Here is a 22162-nt window from a genome sequence, read left to right as displayed (position 1 = left end):
ATTCTTCTCATCTGCCTTTTGTTTTGCTTTTTTCATTAGGCCTAAACTGGTTTTTAACATGATTTTCATCAATATTTTTTGTATGCCTTTCTCCAAAATTTTTGATATGGTTTTCAAGAATTTTCTGCATTGCTCTCATTTCTCCTACCAATTTTTCCTCCTCCTTCCTTAATTGCTTTTCAAAGGCTTTTTTTGAGATCATTCATAGTCTGAGCCCATTTTCCATTGCTCTTCGAGGTTTTGGATACAGAAGCTTCCATTTTGTCATCATCTGAGTATGTGTTTTGATCTTCCATGGGACTGAAGTAATTCTCTATGGTCAGATTCTTCTTTTTCTGTTGTTTACTCATTTCCTCAGCCCAAGGCTAATTTACAAGGCTTTGGGGTTGTTTTTGGGGGGACGTCCCACTGGAACCTTTATTCCTCTAAGGTCTTAGGCTCTCTAGCCTATGCTTTGATATGGAGATGGCCCAGTACTTCCCTCTGACCTGGAGCTATAAGGAGGGATGCAGGTATCTTAGTATGGAAGCCCAAATGGCAATATGTGAGTATAGGCAAGCAGAGCAGGGAAATCTCTACAGACTCCCCTTACTGTCTCTGGGGGAGCAGGCTGCTTTCTCCAGAATCATGCTACAGGTTCTGTGGCCACGCTCCTCCTTCCACACTCACCCAGGTGCAGCAGAGTTTTCTCACTGCCCCTTCAAGATGGTTGTGGGTGACCTCTGGGCTATGCTGGGCTGTGCTGGGCTATGCTGGGCTACCCAGTGGCTTTTTTCCAACCCCTAGTCCTGGTGAAGCACACCTTTCCAGCGGAACTTCTAAGTTATCTTGGACTGGGAAAATGTATCACTCAGTCTTTCTGTGGGTTCTGCCCCACCAAATTTTGGATAGAGCCATCCTTTGTTGGTTTTTGGGGGGTTTGGGGGATCAGAGTTCTCCTAGGAATGCTTTCTAACAATACCTGCTATATGTCATGGTTTAGAAAGCTGTGGAGTTTCATTTTTAGTTTTTACCATAAGGACTACCTCAAGAGGGACTTGGTTGCTCTTTTCCTGTAGCTCTTCAAGCAGAGAGCAGGTAATCCATTACTCCAGGATATCATAGAAGAATTCTTGTTCAGATACAGTTTGGATTCGATGACCTTTGCAGTTTACAGATTCTATGATTCTATGATTCTATAACTGAAGTTCCTGGCTCTGACAGTTTCTGGCCATAAAGCCTTGGGTAAGTCACTTTTACCCTTTGGGTTTCCCCAGTTATAAAATTTGTTTTTAGATTATTTAGATTATTAAATATTCTTTCTTTTTGCCCTAAGGTCTAGTTCTGACTACCTGGTAACACTTTTGAACTGTTTTTCAATTTTGATGATGATCAAATAAAACATCCTTTCCAAAAATAATTCTACAGCAGATATAACTCATAGGGGCTACCTGGACCTAATCATACAAAGGGTGAGCGCAGATTCTTTCTGTCTTTCTCCCAGCTTCTGCTAAAGCCTGCCTCACTCCTTCCCTGGGCTGGGATTTTGTTCTTTACCATCAACCCAAGGCTGCTTTGAAACCACTCCCTGGGCTAACCATCATACTCATCAATGACTAATGGCTATTTCTCCCTATAGAGTTTACTGGTTCTTCCCTATTCCTGGGAGATGAGGAAAAGAAGAGTGGGGTTATCAACTGCCTATATTCCCCTTTTGAAGATATATGTGCCTGGATATCAGGTGCAGAGATGGTTTATCAGTCACCAACAAAACCCATATACATTTAAAACATTGAATCCTAAATGCAGGAAATTGTCCCACTTTGCAGAAGACTGGTATATTCAAGGAGATAGCTAGTAGGAAGAAAGGAAATTGCTTGTATTGTTGTTAGTAAAAGAGAAGATAAGTTCATATTGAAAATAAATCTGGATTCTGGTCCTTTGCATCTTAAACATCTAGTTATAGGATCTTAGAATGTATGTCATTTAACTTCTGTGGGCCTCAGTTTCTTAATCTGAAACAGGGGTATAGCAATATTTAGCTATTTCATAGGATTCAAACTATTTCATGGGATTTACAGGGAAGACATAATGAAAATAAAGTATAGAAGTGTTTTATAAACTATTAAAAGCACAATATAAAATCAGGGGCTGCTAAGTGGCATAGTAGATAGAGCACTAGAATCAGGAGTACCTGAATTCAAATTTGACCTCAGACACTTAATAGTTACCTAGCTGTGTGGCCTTGGGCAAGCCACTTAACCCCATTTGCCTTGCAAACCACCACCACCACCACCACCACCACCACCACCACCACCACCACCAAAAAAAATATGGTCTTTTTTTCTTTCTATTTTCATCTCCAATACTTAAGAGTGCTAGATGTTTAATAATACTTTATAATTGATTGTTTTGTCTGATGATTATAATGATAATGATAACATTAGTCAATAACATTTATTGCTTTCAACAAAACTACCCAGTGAGGTAGGTATTATAAGCATTATTCCCTCATCAGGACTATAGCCCTCTCCTTTTTCCATCGGTTGCTCTTATATGGACATGAGCAAGGATGATATCCCCATAAGGAGCCTATCAGGGCAAGGCCATTGGGAAGCATCACAATGCCTCTGTTGCCTATAAGAGAGACAAGGGTGCACCCTGACTCAGAAGCCCACACACCTACCACCAGGTTACAGGTTGGCTGGCTCAAGCCCACAGTGGTGCTCCCCCTGCTGTGAACCATAAATTAAAAGATCTTAACCTTAACCACAACCATACTCAAAAATGGCAAGCTATAGAAACAGCAGGAGCCGGAGTAGGAGCAGATTTCGACGCCAGAAAAGAGGAAGAAGCAGAGCTCAAGGCAAAGAGCCAAAACAGGGGAAAAGCGGCAAGAAGAAGAGAAGAGGGAAAGGAAAATCAAATTTGAAAAAGAAAGGTAATACTGGTTTACATTCACTTAAATTTTCCTTACAGCCTTCTTCTCAAAAATGCGGAGACAAGATGCTCCGAGTTTCTTCTAGTTTAAAATTTAAACCTCCCTTTCATTCCTCTCAGGGCGTCGCAGTGGTTCTGGCAAGAGACAAAAATCCCAAGAGAGCAAATAGCAAAACTCCATCTGAACTCCTGCTTGAGAATTTTACCAAATCCATCCGGATCTTCTGATCATCCTGAAACAAACAGCAAAATCATTTCCATCAAGATGCATACCTATGGTCACTGCCACAAGACAACAGGAGCCTACTACTGAACAATGCCACCTGCCAATAAAGTCTGAAAATTCAATCTTTTGACCTTATCTGATTTCCTTGGCTCATGGGATAGGGAGAGAGGGGCCTACAAAAGGGGAAGATTCAAAATCCTTGGGGAAGAGATGACCATGGGAGGGGAAGAAGAGGAAGGTTCAGAAATAAAATGTCGTCCTTTATTCCCACTTGCCCAACTTTATTGAATAATCAATAAACATTTAATGCCTAAATTTCAGGCACCATGCTGGGGATTAAAGAGGCAAAAAACAAATCTCTGCCCTTGAGAAGCTTTACAAGATGATGCGGATACAAAATTTACAGTCAAATATATATACAAAGCAAATTTTATACACAGGACATAAATGACAAACTAGATAAATTTACAATCTCAGGCCATCTCAAGCTAACAAAAGTTGCCATATATGCCCGGGATTGTTTTATTTCTTTTATACAGGGACCCAATAAAACAAAAAATCAGCTATATCCTGAGTCAATTTCCCCCTCTGGACTCCCTTCAAGGAAAATGGAAGATCACTGAAGGCTTATCTGATCAGATTTTGGATGTGTCATTAATGGTACACCTCAAAACAGCAACTCTGTCAAGTTTGCCTCACAACATCTTTAAATGAGTTTTTAGAACCAATCTTTATGTGTATTTTAGCTTGGGGGAAGCAGGGTAGGAGGAGCAAAACACAAAAACATTATCTGAAATTTAGTAGGTTCCAGATAAGGTCCTAAGGAGCATAAATCAATTCAGCTGATTTTTGTTGGACTTATTTTCCTGAAAATCCAGATAAATTTAGTGTTGCTCTTCTGGAACTGTTGCCAACACTATACTTTATAATCCTTTCTTAGTCCTCCCCTTTTTGTTATTAAACATTATCCAGCTTTAACAAGGATATTGATGAAGGCCACTTATGTTAGAGTAACTTGGATTTTCCCAGTTGTTGATTCTGTGCCCCAAATTTTGGCTTAGTATTTAATTTTCTATATAGTTTTCTTATTGGAAAGCAGTAGTAGCTCTTTGAAGGCTGGGAAGGGGGAGGATCTGGTTCTCTGTTGATCTCATTACCTGATAAAACTAATGGGTTTATACCAGTTTTGATCTTATTACACAATGTAGGGATATCAGAGTAATTTGTTTTTCAAAGGAGGAGATAAGAATAAAGGAAATGAGGATCCAGGAATCTCTTTACCTATATAGCAGTTTGAACTTGGAAGGTGGAAAATGCAGTATATTTGTGATCTCATGGAAGAGATTGTTTAACTTGTCTCATATATCTAATATATATATATATATATATATATACAAATATATATATATATATACAAATATATATATATACAGATATATATATTTGAGAGTTATATTTTGACTATTTTAAAGAGTCAAGGCCCACTGAGATTCCACATTGAGGGAGTAACTGTTGTAGCATTCCTGTTATCTGAAAAATCCAAGTAAACTTTTTTGGCCCTCCCTTCCTCTATACCAGAGAAGTCTGAATTGATTTAGTATTAAAAGATAAAATGTTATTAAATAATACATACACTTTTTGCATTTTGAGTTCAAACTTTTTCTGTGTTGCTTTCTGGTCTTCACATGCCTATGACTTTCACAAAATTGTCCAGAAATTCCCATTTAATTTCTTATGCTGATTCAAGATTGAAGATCCATTGAAATCATGATGGGGGGAAGTATTTGGAAGGGAACTATATATGATTTTCATGATCTTGAAGTGAAAGTAGTATAGCTTTCCAGTTATTTACAGAAAAACATTTTTTTTTTACATTTTTGCAAGGTGAATGGTGTTAAGTGGCTTGCCCAAGGCCACACAGCTAGGTAATTATTAAGTGTCTGAGACCAGACTTGAACTCAGGTACTCCTCACTCCAGGACCAGTCCTTTATCCACTATACCACCTAGGCGCCCCTAGAAAAACATTCTTGATTGTAAACTCCTTGAGGAACCAGGACTACTTTGTTTTGTCTTTGTAATCACATAGGTTCAGGGGAAACACATATAATTTGCTTTATACATATACTTGGAATTGAATCTAATTGAATTAAGGAGGGTAATAGTTAATAAAGAACTCTTACTGTGGAAAATTAGAGGGACTGGATTCAAATCTGCTAAGGATTAAAATATTTACATGACCTCAGGCACCCAGCTTCCCTAGCCACTCTGACCATCCTCACTCAGTTTTCTCATCTCAACTATAAAATGTGAAGGGATCTGGTGTAGATGGCTTCAATCAATGATCTATGAATCCTGTTCCTTTGATGATCCTTTGAACTGAATTCAAATGAATCAAATCAAGACTTCAGATTCTGTCCTTTGTATACAAAATGTGTAAACTACAACTCTTACCTCACATAGGGTTTTTGATCTGTTGTATTGATAGAGATACCCAAGGGGGATCAAACCACCTATGAGCTTGAGCCTAGCAATGATGTTATTTTTAAAATCAGTGATCTATAATTTTTTATAGTACCTGGCACCTGATTTTCTTGTTAATAAATCTGAGAAGTTGCTTGGGTCATTGAGGTTATGTAACTTCTTTAGGATCACACAGCAATGTATGTATCTTGTAATCATTTTGTTTGGTGAAATTTTGAATTCAGGTCCTTCTTACTTTAAAGCGAATTCTTTATCAACTATAGTTTGGATACAGACTGACCACCTCAACATGATTGTATTATGTACCTATTTGCTAGACTGAACTGGCAAGCCACTTGATTTCTGTTATCACCTTCTACCTCAGACTCAGCTGTAGGTGCTTTCAGCTAGCGTTACTCTACTGTACTTTAAGTGGGGGAGAAGGAGATATGGAATTAGCAAGGAGTCTGTCCATTATTCTCTTGGGGGCTCTTAGCTCTAAGTTTTTGGCAAGAAGGGCAGATGGGATTGAGTGTGGGGAAGGTAGTGGGAGGAGAGTGGAGGTATTTGATATTTTTTCTTGGTCCAGAGCTAGTTTGAGACCCAGCTCTGGAGTAAGAAAAATTATGAAATACCTCCTTCAGTCCAATTTTATGGTGAACTTTTCACTTTTCTGAAGTCAAAAGAGATTAACAAGAAAAACAACTAAATAGTCTAAAAGTATAATTTTGTATCCAAAGAAAACATGAGAATCTCATGCCTCATACCCTCACCTGCATTCTTATTCCCTATTTTGTAGAGGGGTGTAGACTATGGGTAGGTATAGAGCTCTCTATAAAATCTCAACTTGATGTTTTATTTTGCTAATTTTTTAAAAAAACTTTTGTTATAAGGGATGTCTCTGAGAGAAAGGGATATATATGTATATGAGTGTATACATTATGCACATAAATATTGTTCAGTTGTTTCAGTCATGTCTATTTCTTCAACCACCTTATTTCTTTACCACCTTTGAGGTTTTCTAGGCAAAAATATTGAAGTGTTTTGCCATTTCCTCAAGGAAACTAAGGTAAACAGGTTCAAGTTACTTGCTCAGGGTCACCAGTAAATGTGGAGGTCACATTTGAATTCAGTACCTCCTGACGTCAGATCCTAACCCCTTCTATCTACTGTACAATTTAGTTGCCTACTTATATCTGCCTATATATGTATATATTGTGTTAAATAATGTATAATGGGTATATTTGAGATGCAAAAACATATCAAGATATCTATATAATGCATTTTTTAAAATAAAGGATAAGTTGAGCTTTGGATGGTTTCTGATTGTCTTCTGAGGTCCCTTCTACTCTATAGCTAATGATTCTAAAGCAAAGGAAAGTTTTAGTAAAAATATTCCATCTTTTTCTACTCTGTGTATAGGAACCACTTCCCTTTTTTCCACCACCAAATCCTTGTCAGGCATATGAGCTCATCATTCGGGAAAGGACTGTGAAGTTACAGTGTTAGTAAGAGACCCACCCCACATGGGTCATAGTGGACAAAACACCTTTATATATTTGCTTGGGAGGAGAACCCCATTTGGACAAAACTATAGTAACACCAGGAACAGCAGGTTGGCAGCTTCAACTCAGCCCCAAAACAGCATAGCACCTGGCACTACAAAGATTCATTGGGAGCCTGAATCCAAGCCAAAACTCATTCACACTTTGGAGAAGGAGAGGCCAAGAACAGTGGAGAAGCACCCAAATCTTTGGGAGAAGTGAACGACTCTATGGGAGCAGAAAGGTTCAGTTCCAAGGGAGGTAAAGGAGAGGTAGTATGTCCATTAATTTCTAATTCTCAATCATAAAGTCTTTGATTGCCCAGATAACTTGAATAGTTTAGAAGCTAGCTTGAGGGCCAAAGTTCCTCACTAAGCACTGTGTATGTTTTACTTAGGAGGATATAGAAGGCTTTCTGATAGGAGGAGATAAACTCACCATAACAGATGTTACTTCTTGGGAGTCAAAAAGCAAAAACAAATCTTCATTCCGCTTCAAGTTATTCAGTGTACAACAACAACATCAAAACCCCCAAGATTTCCACTCAGTGACTAAGGTCTGAGAGAAGCTAATGAATCCAAGTAGCCAAATGTCTGTCATCTGTCAATAAATCCTGAATATCACTCATTGTCAGACCCACTTTATATGTGCATCTGCACCTAAGAAGCTTTCTCAGTCACCTTAACTTGCCTGCTTGAGCAAGGACAGTGGATGGTTCAGAGTTTTTCCTAGGCAAAGAGAGATTGAGATAAAAAAGGTTAAAGGTTAGAGCCTAACCTTCAGGGTAATCTAGTAAGGACAAAACTAGCCTTTGATTTTATTTTTTCCTCATATTTTAATTGGGTTTCTGTTCCAAGCTAAGGAAATGGAACCACCAAATTCTAAAGATCTAGATTCAGCTTCAGTTTTCAAGTCTCTTTGGGAAAAAGAGGTGGAAAATCAATGGATATTTTTAGCAGGAAAAAAAGTTACCTCTGATCTTCATCATATTAGCCAAAGGAATAGATCCCCCCAAAAGGATCAATGTTAAAGACAGTTGAATTTTAACCCCCCCGCAAGATTTCTCTCTCCATATATTCCACAAAAAAGTTCAGGATAAAAGCATTGTTTTTAAAAGTTCTATGATTAGTTTGGTATCAGAGCACCAAATGTTACAGGGTCTTCAAACTGTCATTCTCTACCCTATTTCCCTGAATGTATCATGCACCAGGCTAGGGGAAAACAAAAGCAAAACACCTTTATTTTTCATATATAGAAGCATCATGAAGTACCAATGGGTTCTGGAATCAAAGAACCTTGGTTCAAATTAGTGCCTCTAATACTTAATAATTATACTCAATATAGCCAGACACTCTGCTAAGTTTACAATTTATCTCATTTGATCCTTACAATAACCCTACTATTCATATTTTGTAGGTGAAACTGAGGCAGGCAGAGAGATTGTGATTTTGTCCATGGTCAATACATTGGATAACTTTGAGACCAGATTTAAGCTCAGGTTTTCCTGACTTCGATCCTATTCCCTATGCTACATAGCTAAGCAAGTGTAGATACTATAGTCAACCAACCTTTAATTAACCTTATCTGTTCAATTGAAGGAGTTAGAATAAGATGGAGAAGTGGAAGTATTTCCTACTTTTCCTCTCCCTTTATCAGTGATTATAATGAATTCACCTTTTAATATTAAGGTTTCAGGCAGCTAGTTGGCACAATACATAGAGCACTGGCCCTTGGAGTCAGTGGGACCTGAGTTGAAATCCATAGTCAGATACTTAATAACTGCCTAGCTGTGTGACCTTGGCAAGTCACTTAACCCCATTGCCTTAAATAAATAAAATTTTTTAAAAAATCAAGGTTTCAAAGTTTTACAGAATGTTTCATTTGAACTTTAAAAGCCAAGATGTTGAGTATTTTTGTCTGAAATGCCAGAGGAAAAACTGTAAGACCTTGTTGTATTGCTTTGCATATTTCCAGATAAATTTTCATATGAACATCTTTATACCTTGGAAATCACAAATGGGCTACAAATTTGGTGTTTTTGTGGTTGATGATTATCATCTTAGTCTTAAGAAAGAGATAGAGAATAACACATGAACAATACAGATTAAATTTACAAACCTTTTGTATTTTGGCGGGGTTTTTTTTTTTTTGGTAATTTTCCTTTTTGGAGAGCTCAATTGTTGAACATTTTACCAGCATACTCTCCTTTTCCCCAAACAACTCTTCCTCGTCCTACCTTGTACTTTGGGAGAAAAGATCCAGAAAAAGAAAACAGTAACTCTGATGCTCTTAGAAACAAAACAAAATTTCCTAGACTGCAAAGACATTTATACCCAGAGCTTTCCTTCAACGGGGATGGAGGTAGAAATTGTTTTTTTTTTTAATTTCCCCTAATTTCATTTCAATTCAATCCTTGAAGCATTTCCTAAGAATTAGCTAAGAAAAGTAGGTCATATTAGTAGAAGCCTAAAAGAACTCACATTTCTATGATTATGTTTATTTCTCCAATGATACCTATCTAATGTATTTGTCTTATGGAATTGATCTTGATCAAAAATTAATAATCATTATAGGTAGCAATTTGGTGACTATTCTCTCTGAACCTAATGGGGACATTTCTTCAAAGGCATCAGAAAGAATATCATCCAAAAGATAAAGTATATACTCTTTAACATAGCAGTCTCTTTTATAGCTTCATTTTAGACTAGCATAACCTCCTTCCAAAAAAGGTCCATGCATGCACACATAATGACAGACATCAGAATAAATTTTAATGGAGGCTTTATCATATACAAATTTGGTGGTTTGTTGTGTGAAAAAGATTCCCCAATATTAGGAGACCTCACCAAGTTTCAACCTGTTGGAAATTTGTTAATCTTCAGAGTTTGTCCTAATCAGGGACAAATGTCACCAGAGGGTTTTGGCCTTAAAAGCAAAGGTAATTAGATTAACAGCACATTTGTTATTTCTCTTAAGTTGAAGCCTTTGTCAAGGTTGTGTTTGTGTGTGTATTGGTGTGGGGTGTATATGTGTGTGTGTGTGTGTGTGTGTGTGTGTGTGTGTGTGTGTGTGTCTAGCTACAGAGCCAAACATTTCCAAAAATGGATGTCTACTGTTGTCCTTAAATAACCTTGTCCATCAGAATGTGTGATCTGAAAGGTCATCTTTGGTTTGTCCAATCTAAGAAGGGGATGGCCACCCCCCCTAACCTAGGATGGGGGGGCAGCAGTCTGGCAAAGCATATATGAAGGGGTTCTTGAATGGGTTTAAGAAGGTAAGCCACTGTTCTGTTTACAATTAAGGGATTTGTAAGCTTACTTTTTAATTGCTAAATTTGTCTTCATTAAAGTTAAATGTTAGTGAAAGCTAGATCTCACCTTCTATTCTCTTTAAAAGGCTTTAAGGGAAAGGTGAATTTCCAAGCACTTGTTACAGGAATAGAAGTTAAATACATACATATATATATATATATATATATATATATATATATATATATATATATATACATTAGAAGGGGCAAAATTCATTCTCCACAGTTGAGAAAATGAGAACAAGTTTGTTATTTTGTTGAGATGAGATGAGGGAGTTATCTGAGTAGTCATGAGAAGTAGAGCAAAGGTGAGTGAGAGAGAGAAGCAGATCACTTTAATTTGTGATGTGGGTCTTTCATACCCCTCCCTCATATTTATTGCTTTCCTCCTCCCATTATCAGTTCAAGCTCCAGGGAAAATCAAGAACCATCCTTGGAAGAGGTGGTAAGTTGATTTAGCTGTAAGTGAGTGATGGACTCCAGCTGTACAAGCTAGGGATTATGCAGGGCCAGAAATATAAGTATTCCCTGAAGAAGTTGTTGACCTGTGTCTTTGAGGAAAACTTTTCTTTGTCATCATCATCATCATCATCAGAGGAAGATCAGAAAGATCTTCCAAAATTCAAAGGAAAACTTCTCCTGATGGAGGAGACCTCCCCAGAGGAATTGCTGTTCTACTAGTCAAAAGGAAGACCAGATTCCCTCCAAAGGTATAGCAGTCTACTTTTCCCAGCCACAATTTGACCGACCATCAGAGTCACCCAGAACTGAAGAATGGATGTAAATTGTACAAATAAAGAAGAAACCCATTCTGGAAAACAACAATAAAAGACTTCTCCAATGAATTTCATTGCTCACGCACTTCTTGGCCTGGTTAAAAACGAGTCCCTATGGACTTTGGGGTTCAGAAATGAGCAGGTCAAGAATAAGACACTACCTGACTGGAGATGAGTTAGAGCTCTGGGCTTTCTTTGCTAGGGCTTTGCACTGTGTGTGTGTGTGGTGGTGGGGTGTTTGTGTATGCAGGGGGGGGGTATTGCCTTGTTCCTTGGGGATTGGTGAATGCTGTTTTCTCTTCATGAGATTTCAGAGACTATCATCCTGGTGCCTCATCATACCTGAAATATCATTTGCTGGCTTCTTGGACCTCGGGCAGGGGAGGTTCCACTTGTTGTGATACACCCCTTCTTAGGGTCTATCATTCTCTCCATCCTCTAAAAGGTCACACTAGATCTAGAGAACAAATATTGATATCCTTTTGGTGTGAAATTTCACCTATGGGTCAGACTTTTCCTCTTCTATCACTGTCATGATACTCCTTCCTTGTCCCTTCTTGAATTTTTATCCAAGCTAAAAGTTTCTAATTATAGCTTTTCAAGAGAATAAGAGTCTACATGACACTTAATATGTACCCTAGAAATTAAAAAAACAAGGTCCCAGATGAGTCAAATGGGCTTATAGTGCCCATTTCTGGATATGCATATATAAGTGAGTGAGAGATAAGAGGGAGCCACTTTTTAAAAGCTGTTCAAAGAGATTCCACTTTTCCCCATGTAAAGAAACTAATTCATTGTTTAACAATTCTGCATGCCAGCTTTTATCTGACTCAGATTTCCCTACCCACAGTCTCCTCCCTTTTATTCTTATTGCAAGAGTTTGCCCTTAGAAATGAATAGCATAGAAATGAATGTGTTGACAATAGTCATTTCCTTTTATAAGCAAGTTCCTTTTCTGGGAAGGAATCCATATCCTAGTGGTCAGTGTTACCGATGGGATTTGGGGTGGCCGATTAAAGATAGAAATCAAGGGTTACTGAAAGATGACAGGAGAGAAATTTTAACCTGTTTAACTTTGCAGTGTTTTATAATCTTGAGCAGTTTTGAAATCCCAGGGAGCACACAAATTCCTTTGTCTTTCGGTAACCCTCAATTTTGATCTTTAATTGGTGACCCCCAAATCCCATACACTACAAGAGCCTGTAGAGGGAGATAGACAAGTGGATGGACTTGCAGAGAAAGAATGAGACAGAAGCTGGAGGCATGGGGGTGTCTGGAAGCAATAAGCATGGGAGGGCCCTTAACTCTTTTGTTAGTCATCTTAGTCATGTTTGAATCTTTGTGATTCCAATTGGAGTTTTCTTGGCCAAAATCCTAGGGATGGTTTTTTATATTCTTTTCCAGATCATTTTATAGTACAGATAGGGAAATTGAGGCAAGCAAGATTAAGTGGATTTGTCTCCCATAGTCTCAGAAGTAGTAAGTGTCTGTCTGAGACTGAATTTGAACTCAGGTCTTCCTGGCAACTCTAAATCTTGTACTCTATCCTTTGTGCCACTTTCCCTGACCCTAATATTCCACCATGCTTTTTAAAGTGTACTCAAACACTATTTCTCCCTTCTAGAACCAAATAAGAATTACTCATACTTTTGATGACAGGAAACACTTAGGTGGTGCAGTGGATAGAGCACGAGCCCTGGAGTTAGGAGGACCTGAGTTCAGATTTGATCTCAGACACAGTGATTATCTAGTTCTGTGACCTTGAGTGAATCACTTAACCCCATTGCCTGCAAAAACAAAAAAAAGAAAAAAAAGGATTATATCTAAGTTGTCCTTACCAGGGAAGGAAGAGAGATCATTTTGATTAAATGGTGGAGAACCTGAGGTAGAAAAACAAGAGGTACCACAAAGCTTTAGAGTCAGAAAAAAACTTTATAGAGCTATAGAACCACTTAGTAAGAGACAAAGGCCTAGAGAGAAGTTGGAGTAAGTGGCTGAGAAGGCAGTCTGTCCTCCCAGAAGGGCCACTCTACTATAAATTCAAATGGGAAGACACAAATGTCCTAAGGGCATAAAGGCAAAATAAATAGCAAGACCCAGAACAGTTACCTAGACAGATTTGTAAGGTCAGAATTTGGGGGGGTTTGGGGGTAGAGGCAAGCATCAACCTAGAGAACCTTAGGAGGCAGTAGCAGAACAATTGAACTGGTAGTTCAACATATATCATCAGAAGACATTAATTTGACTCCTATCTCATCTAAGCTATAAGAATGAACAATCAACTCATCAAGGTAGGGGAAGAGGAGGAACATACCCTAATGCTTGTATCTTCCTTCTGGCCCTGACTGAAACCAAATGGATGTTAGGATGATTCAAGGACTGGAGAAAGGGGAGTGGCCCCAGGGAGAACAAGGGTAGAAGGGTCAGGGTAACCCTTGGTGACCACCAGGTTTTTCTGTGCAAGGGGGTAGGGATGGTGAACAACCTATGTTATGTTCCTTAATCTTTTCTATTCAGCAAAGATTATACCCTAATGATAAAATATTAACATGCTTATGTTTCTTTTATACCAGAGATAGTGATGGTAGGCCCAAGCTCTGATGCATTGAAGAGCAGGCCTGTAAAAGTTGCCTCGACAATCTAGTCCCTTCACTTGCTGTTTTGTTCAGATTACAACCCTAGAGATAAACATTTTTCCCCTAAATGGGGACATGACCATTATTTCTCATCCTCTCAAGACCCATGCCTTTCTCTTCCCTCTACACCCTAAGCCCCTCTACTTTCCCCATTGCTCCAGCTGCCTGGTGCCCACCTCCACCTTCCCACTGACATCACAATCCAGGCCTCTTTCCTGGCTAACAATGGCCCTCAACTATAAAACTCCAGTCCAACCTCTAGTCCACGCAGGAACTAGCATACTGGGACAGCACAGTCCCATTGATCCTCATCCCAATCCCATTCCCATATTCAGTCCCTCTATCATTCCCGTTACTCCAGAAGTTGTCCTAAAAGAAGAAAGGCAATGGGTAGCAAAAAAGAAAGCCAAGAAAGGCAGGTCAACATATGGAAGAAAGAAGCAGGTACTGGAGGGGCTAGCTACTCTTGATCTCCTCATCCAAAAAGGTTGGTGTTCTATATCTCTTTCTCCTCTCCTACTGTCTTAACCCTTGGCCATCTTACCTCATTAAACATTTTGAGGATTCCTAAAGGAAATTCAGGCCTTGGTTTTCAAGACCTAATCTTGACCTTCAAGTGGCACCTGTGCCTCTCTAGATGTATGAGACTTATCTATTATGTCTCACTATGTAGATCTATTTTTCTGGTTGTGTCTTAAGTCAATGGAGAAGCCATGATGTTGTCAGGTCCCTAAATTTATCAATAAATATCTACCTCAAAGTTCATTTATATAAAGTAAAAAAAATAAATAAATAAATAAAATAGAGAGAGAGAGAGAGATAAGAACCTGGAGATTGTGTTTAGACCTGCTTTTTTGGATTCCATCTCAGTCCTGAGGAGACTTGATCACCTATGCCCATTTTGTAATGAGAAATATTCTAACATCTTACCTCACCCCCCCCAGCCCACCTCTGCCCCCATCCTATTGACTTGGTTTTCTGTCTCTGGACCAGGGAAGAGTTGAACCCTGGGAGGCTGTTCCTGTGCCTTGGCTTCAACACTGATGAGAAGACCAATTTGAAAGCTAGGAAGGAAGAAAATGAACTTTTTACAGGAACACATATCAATGGTGATTTCTACACAGCATCTTAAAATATATATGGAAAATGGAAGGTTAACCTCCCTTGATGATTCTGGCATTTCACTTCAACCCCAAGATAATAAAGGTCACTATTGTGAAACCAAGAAAATCACCATTTTGTTTTTTGGGGGTTTTGTTTGTAGGTTTTTGGGGTTTAGATATCCTCTCTTTCTCCCACTCAAAGGGGTCAAAGATATCAAAAAGCAAAATTGTGTTTAACAGGTATCGAAAATATTAGATAATTAGTAACAAATTATTCCTTAAAATTTACCCATTATCTCACCAATCAACTAAGGAGTTTTTTGAATTAAAATTTTTTCATTTCAAGATTCACTTCATATTGTCCCTCTGACATATTTTCTATTATACACAAAGCATAAACATGAGTATAACCTGAACCATATTAAAATGTAAGTGGGAAATAAATTTAGACTATATTAATAAATGGATAAGTAGCCCAAAGACATAATATTATGATTCAATATCCCTAGTTTTTTTGTAATTTCCCCCAATTACATATTAAAACAATTTTTGAATATTTTAAATTTTCAAATTCTCATCCTTTCACTCACCTCTGCCTGAGAATGGTAAGCAATCTGATATAGGTTATACATGTGCAATCATGTAAAACATTTCCATATATGACTTAGAAAGATTCCACTTAAAAATTTTAAGTCAAATTTTAAATGTTGGTAAAAATATTTTTAAAAAATCATGTCAGATTCAGACTTTTCAACTTTATGAAACATCACACATTAGGAAATAAGAAAACTAATGAATAAAGAATTTCAACAAATTTTCCCCTTTTCTTAGTCCATACATGGTATGGCTTTCACTAATTTTGGTCAGAACTCAAAAACTCTCTCCCTCCCATATGAGAAAAAATAGCAAATTTTAATATAATGTAATATATATTAGATTCACATGGGGAGGGAGAATCCAAGAATGCAATCTTAAGGAAAAATTATATAAAATATTAAGAATTAGAATGCTACAAAGGAAGATATTTTCATACATCCAAACACATGGAGGAATTATATGTATAGAGAGAATTTAAAAACCTGTATGTTGAATTGGATTATCAAATATGTGGTCTGCCTTACAAAAAAAAAAGCTTTCAAGAAAGTAAAGCAGATATCTGTCAGAACTAGGTAAGACTCTTGGACTTCTAGGATGCTAGGAGTGTTAACTGTCTGGTGTTGCCCACTATTGCTGAACATACTTTGAAGGATGGCGAGAAGGGGGGGGAAATGCAGAGAAAAAGACAACTCCTAGGGGTGAAAGCAAGGAGAAAATGATAGAGGAGACTGGCAAGGACAGAAAAAATCAACCCCTTAAGGGTCTTCTGATGTGAGCATTTCTAATCTTATTAACTACAATTTATAACCCACCAAGGCCAAGTTTAAACTCCCCTGGATAGGCAATTGTTTTCACAAAGATGAAACTATTACTTCAATTTAATAGGAACTAATGAAAGTGTCAAGCCCTAATGACAGAGTAGAAGCTTAAATTATGAGCCTAAGGATTCAAGAGCTGACACTGTGACCGGTCAAAGTATAAATATATTATGAATAAGGTACTTCTTCCTTTTTCTGACCTTCAAATTTGATTGGCACCATGGTATCCCTACCTAACAGAAGCATCTCAAACTGCCTTCTCAACCACAGGGTGAAAGGATAATGTGACCCATACTACACAGGTTGTTCTCTAAGTAGCTAAATTGAAAAAGACTTGGGGGGAGGGGGGAAGGTGTCAATCCTTGACTTCTAAAGTTTATAGAATCTGCTTTTTAAGGATAGTGACTCTACTGACCTGGCAAACATTGCAAGTTGACTTTTCTAGAACAGTGATTGTGACTAATTGTATTCAAATTGCCTGTCAGTCAAACTTAACTCCTTAGAATCTTTTGATTTGTCACTGATAATCAAGAATTAAAAAAGAAATACTTAGGGGGAGGCAGAAAGGAGAAGAGAGTCTAAGAGTGCTTTTCCTCCACACTATGCTCAATCATTCTCTTGACAATAGGGTTAATGCAGGCTAGCAAGTATATTTTGTACAATTAACCTTCAAAAACTTTCCAGGGGCAATGGATGGAGTACTGGCCCTGGAGTCAGGAGGATCTGAGTTCAAATGTGACCTCAGACACTTAATAATTACCTAGTTGCGTGACTTTGGGCAAGTCACAACCCCAGTGTCTTTCGAAAACAAAAAACAAACACAAAAACTTCTACTTCCAGCTCCAGCTGAAAGGTATAAAATTAAGTCTTACTCAATTCAATAGTTAGCATCTGGGAACTGGATTAAATTTTCTCTGACACATAATAAAATAAGCAACTTAATACTTTTCTTAAACAGAATTATAATTTATTAAAAATCAGTATATGCATACTTTGAAGATACGAAATAAGGTGTGGGCTCTGTCTTGGCAAGGAGGGGGAAGGGGAGAGGGGGAAGAAAAGAGAGAAGAAAAGAAGAACCAGTATTGCATAAACTTTTGTGGAACAGTAAGATGTGTGAAAGTTCTATCTGAAACAGATGATGGATGACCCCTTAGGGAAGGAAGGGGGAGGAAGAAAAGGAGGAGGCAGGAAAGAGAGGGCAACAGGAGGAGGTAAGGAGAGGGGAATAGGAGGGGGAGAAGTAGAAAATGGGGAAGAGAGGAGGAAAAGAGAAGATAAAAAAGGAGAAAGAAAAGAGAAAGAAGAAAAAGAAAGGGAAGGAAGGAAAGAAGGGAGGGAAAAGGGCAAAGGGAGGGAAGAAGGGGGAAAGGGAAGAAGGAAGGGAGGAAAGAATCTAGTTCATTCAAGTTCTATTCTCTTATATACTGGCTATGCTTGAAGCTTTGTAATTGCTAACAAAGCCACAACTTCCAGTACTAGTAGGAAAACTATACATGTATTATAAGGAAAATACTGACTTGTTTGGTGGCAGTTTGGTTTTGGAGTTCCCTGTATTGGAACCACATCTGCCCCTATTTTATGGGGAAATTAACTTTGCCCTGGACTTGTACTATATAAAGTGTATTAAGTCTTCTTACTTACTTGTCCAGGGAAGGCTTTGTGTGTGTGTGTTTGTGTGTGTGTGTGTTCAAACTTTTCCCCAAATCTCAAATGTATGTCATCCTTAAGGCCAGACATAGATTTAGTGATTACTTAACTTGCCCCTTAAGTAGAGAGCTTGTGAACAGCTTCTATAATCCCTATTTTGTAAAAACTTATGGAAAGTTTATCTTTGTCTCATAATGTACAGTATGATTTTTATGATTATATAAAAATATATTGATATATATATATATGATATGTATGAGTGTCTTTCTTGCTTTTTAGATATCCCCAAATCAAAAAATCATACTTTCTCTTCCCTACTTCATGAAGCTCCATTAAGAAAGTTATCAAACCTCTTCCCAAATTCCTCAGCAGTGATACCAAACAAGAATTTGGTGATTACTTTATTAATTAATAATTACATAATTAATTTGGTTGCTTTTTAAATAAAGATGGGAGAGGGAACAGAGGGAAGTAGCTTCATAAAAAAATAAGTTGTTTAGGTGAGCAAATTGAGCACAAAAAATAAATTGTAAGGAAACATTCATTCTGATAGCCATCTGCTATGAGAAGTAGAAAAATAGAATCATTTTTCAGGGTGGAGTGCTACCAAGAAGAATTTTATCCATTCAGTCACCAGGAAGATGAGTTTTGAGCTAATAGAAAGCTTGTTCTACTTGTGTTATCCTCTTGTCAACATGCCCCACTCATTTCTTCAATGACAAAGTGGGGTTCTCCTAGCTTCTGACTTATCGACAACAGAAGTTTCAAAGGGACTCAAGTCCCAGGGCTTGGCATTTTATCCTGACCACTGCACTTTGGATCTTCTAGCAACCTGTCTCCAGTCACTTCTAAATCTAAATTCAAAAAGGCAGCAGCAAAACAAGCAAACTCTAAGAAGAAAGTCAATCTATTCTCTACTTTTTTGCAGTCCTATTCCTCCATGAGATTTAAAGCCAAGGGATTTGTGTAAATATGAAAAATCAGAACTTGTCCTGATCTTACAGTTCTATTAAGAAAGGTAATTATACAGTTATACAAATAACTATGATCCAAAGCACAGTTTTAATAAAATAAAAATAAAAAGAGAAGTAAAAGGAGAACAGAGGGGTGAAAAGTCCAGGAAAGAAGATTTTTGTAAAAAGTAAAGAATTAGGAGACAAGGATAGAAAATGCACTTGTTTAAATACTTGGAAGTACTGAAAGAACTTTGCAATGGCAGTTTTGAAAGATAGACCAACCTTGAGTAGCTGAAGTAAAAAGAAAATAGAGCCACAGGAGTTGAGATTCAAGAAACTGGAAACAAAGGTCATCATCAATGTCATTGAGATATCTCTGAAAGATAAGTGGCAAACAAGAAAGAAGAGGAAAACCATGAGCTTTATGCTGACAGTCATTGAGACTGGTTGTATTCTGGAAATAAATAGAGAAGTAATAAGAAATGAAGAGGGAAAATCAAATATCATGAACTTCAAATGAGGAGTCATTATGGCATGGAAATAGGCCATGGAGAGATGAAGTCTGCCACTTCCTCCTTAAGTATGGTCATATGGAAGATTTGAGGATAGGAGAGGGGAGAAAGCAAACAATTTAGAAAGACATAATCCTTATCCCTCAAGGGGAAAAGCCAAGTTTGAATTTATTCAAAAAAAGAGGAGGAAAGGATAGAAGATGGAGAGTTTCAGATGCCATTTTCAAAGGTCTGAAATCTGGGAGGAGAAAGGTAATGACTGGAAAGGGAAAGGATGGTGACTGAGGAAGTGATAGGGGCTAGGGTGAACCCAAAGTTTCAGGGGAGTTAACAGCAAGAAGAGAGCTGTACTGGGGAGGTTTGGACATCTAGAGTCAGGAGACTGAACAAAGAGGTAAACTGGAAGGGCAATGTTAGGGAATAGGAGCAAGGGATCGCCTAACCTCCTACTTTAGCCCTCTTAAGTGAGGTTAATAGCCATGCAATGTTTCTTTGTAGAATTTAGTAAGCCTTATATTTCTAACCCAAGTCCCTCTGCAGGAACCAAGATTTTCAACTCAAAGGCATCCTTGATGTCAGCCAACATGTTTTAGATCAGAGAAAGGACACAGACAACCAAGAAGAAAACATACTAAGTCAATATACAGATTGGTTAAATAAAATTACAGGACCCCTCCAGTCCCAAGTAAAGCAAATGCAAACAGCCTTGGGAGGTAATCAATTAAACTGTTCTACCAATACTGAGAACCACCTCCCCCCAGGTTTCTTATCCTCAGCAAAGGGGTTAAGTAACTAATAAAATAGCTGAGACTGATTCTTGGACCACAATATTTAAAACCCCTTGAGGTACCATCCAGCTCTGAGATTTTGTGAGCCTGAGAGGAGGCAGAGGTAGATGTTAGTATCTGGAAGGGGATTCAGGTCAAGTCATGAAATCTCAAAAAGGTTAGAAGAGACAAGAGGTTCAAGATGCTGGCCTATCTGGCAATAAGGTTTGAATCAGATAGCAAATAAGCAGCTTCAATTTGTCCCATTTACCAAGCTTCAGAACTAGCAAAGGCTTCACTACTCCTCTGTCCTAATTCCTTTCACAACTCACTATTTCTGACTACTACCCTCTTTCCATGGAATCAGCAGGTCACAGCTGCTTCCAGAGTTTAGATCAGACCTGCTTCCATAATTCAGACCTGTGATTCCCTAACATTGCCCTATCTTTTTAACCAGATGTCCACAATCCCCACCCATTGTCCATTCAAACTCAGAACATTACTGAATTCTTCCATCTTTAGATCCATTACCCTACTCTTTCACTTCTGTTTCACATTCACAGGGGTGCCTCTGCCAAGTCCTTTGACCTTCCTGTTTGCCTTTTATTTCTGACTAGGATAACTATAGGTAGCTGTTTATGATAGGAGATTTCAGAGGCTTTTAGAAGACTGTCCCTGTTTTCCCCCAAACTCCTGGGAAATAGGTTTTCTTTTGTGAGTGAGAAAAGAAAACCAAAAAACACCAGGGGCTTAGAGGATAAGGAAAGTTTGACATTTAGAGGAAATCAGTTTTCCAGGACCTATCCTGATTTTGAGGCAAAGACCAGGGAAAAGTCAGTCTACTCCAACAAGTATTATTGTTCCATTAAAGCACGCATCTTCTGCTGGACAAAATGTAGTGGTAATACATAACAAAATTAGTACACAACAAAATGAAAACTAACCTTTGACCTCAAGGAACTTCCCAAAGAAACAGAAACCTATTTAAAGAAATCATTTTGCAGAAGGTTTACAAAAGTACTTTGTCCACAAGAGTTTGTCTCTACAGCACTGTGGAGGGCTGGTGATACACTAGTTACTATTATTCCTATTTTATGGGCCATACAACAGGGGTCCTTTACTGGCACTGCCAATACAAGCTCCAGAAATGAAACTATCCCTACTGCCAATGAGGCAACATTCTAAAAAGAAACAGATATAGGGGGCAGGGGAAGTGCTTGGGTTGGGGGGCAGCATGGGAAAGAGGAGGAGATTATTCTCTGGAGTTGAAGTGGGGGTGGAAAGGAGACTAGGGGAAAGAATGAGACCTAAAAGACTCTGACTTCATTTTGTCTCTCCTCTCTCTCTCCCCTCCTGGTTTTTGACCTGTCTTCTGTCCAGCTGCTCTTAGAGCATCAGATGCCTCTGCACTTGAGTGTGGGCTGGCCTCCCTAACCACAGTCAAGGCTGCCCATGATACAGCTCCAGACCTAGGCTGCAATTATATCAGTAGACTGGTTTGCAAAACTCGGACAACAAGAGGGCCACCCACAACCTCAGCCCCCGGCTGCAGCAGGTGACTCATAATCAGTTCTGAAGCTGGGTCTAGGAGGAAAACACCCACAGTTCTAAATAGTTATATCCCAAGAAGGCCAATCAGTCACTGAGACCTGCCCACTCCCCACCTCCAAGCAGGAGGAGTCTGATGGAAGAGGGGAATTGCCCTTCTTCTTAATAATCTTTATGAGTTAAGTGATGAAATTCTCTTGATCTCCTCCAGTGGCTTCCCAGTCCCTACAACAGTGGTGTCAGACTCTATTAGAAATCTGGGTCACTAAACCATATATAAGAATTGAGTATTGGCTTAGTTTGAAAAAAAAGTAATATCTATCTTTTGTGTTTTTATTT

At 38.3% G+C, this 22162-nt stretch overlaps 2 long non-coding RNA genes across 4 annotated transcripts; one reads left to right on the top strand and one right to left on the bottom strand.

Moving 5' to 3' along the window:
* The first annotated feature begins 1209 nt into the window (after nt 1-1209).
* On the top strand, nt 1210-3267 carry LOC141495264 (uncharacterized). Of its 2 annotated transcripts, XR_012470717.1 has the most exons (4): nt 1210-1224; nt 1316-1451; nt 2498-2920; nt 3040-3267. It is a non-coding gene; the product is annotated as an uncharacterized LOC141495264 (long non-coding RNA). The 2 variants fall into 2 exon arrangements; XR_012470716.1 differs by lacking the exon at nt 1316-1451.
* Nucleotides 3268-7665: 4398 nt separating this feature from the next.
* LOC141495263 (uncharacterized) lies at nt 7666-13995 on the bottom strand. Of its 2 annotated transcripts, none has more exons than XR_012470714.1 (5): nt 13807-13995; nt 13075-13116; nt 11579-11693; nt 9269-9392; nt 7666-7878 (listed from the first exon to the last, which is right to left on the bottom strand). It is a non-coding gene; the product is annotated as an uncharacterized LOC141495263 (long non-coding RNA). The 2 variants fall into 2 exon arrangements; XR_012470715.1 differs by lacking the exon at nt 13807-13995 and adding an exon at nt 13551-13716.
* Between the last annotated feature and the right edge of the window lie 8167 nt (nt 13996-22162).

The sequence above is a fragment of the Macrotis lagotis genome, chromosome 8 (assembly GCF_037893015.1).
Source record: "Macrotis lagotis isolate mMagLag1 chromosome 8, bilby.v1.9.chrom.fasta, whole genome shotgun sequence".
Lineage (NCBI taxonomy): Eukaryota > Metazoa > Chordata > Mammalia > Peramelemorphia > Peramelidae > Macrotis > Macrotis lagotis.
Note: the sequence above shows the minus strand (reverse complement) of the source record. Positions and strands in the feature narration are given on the sequence as shown.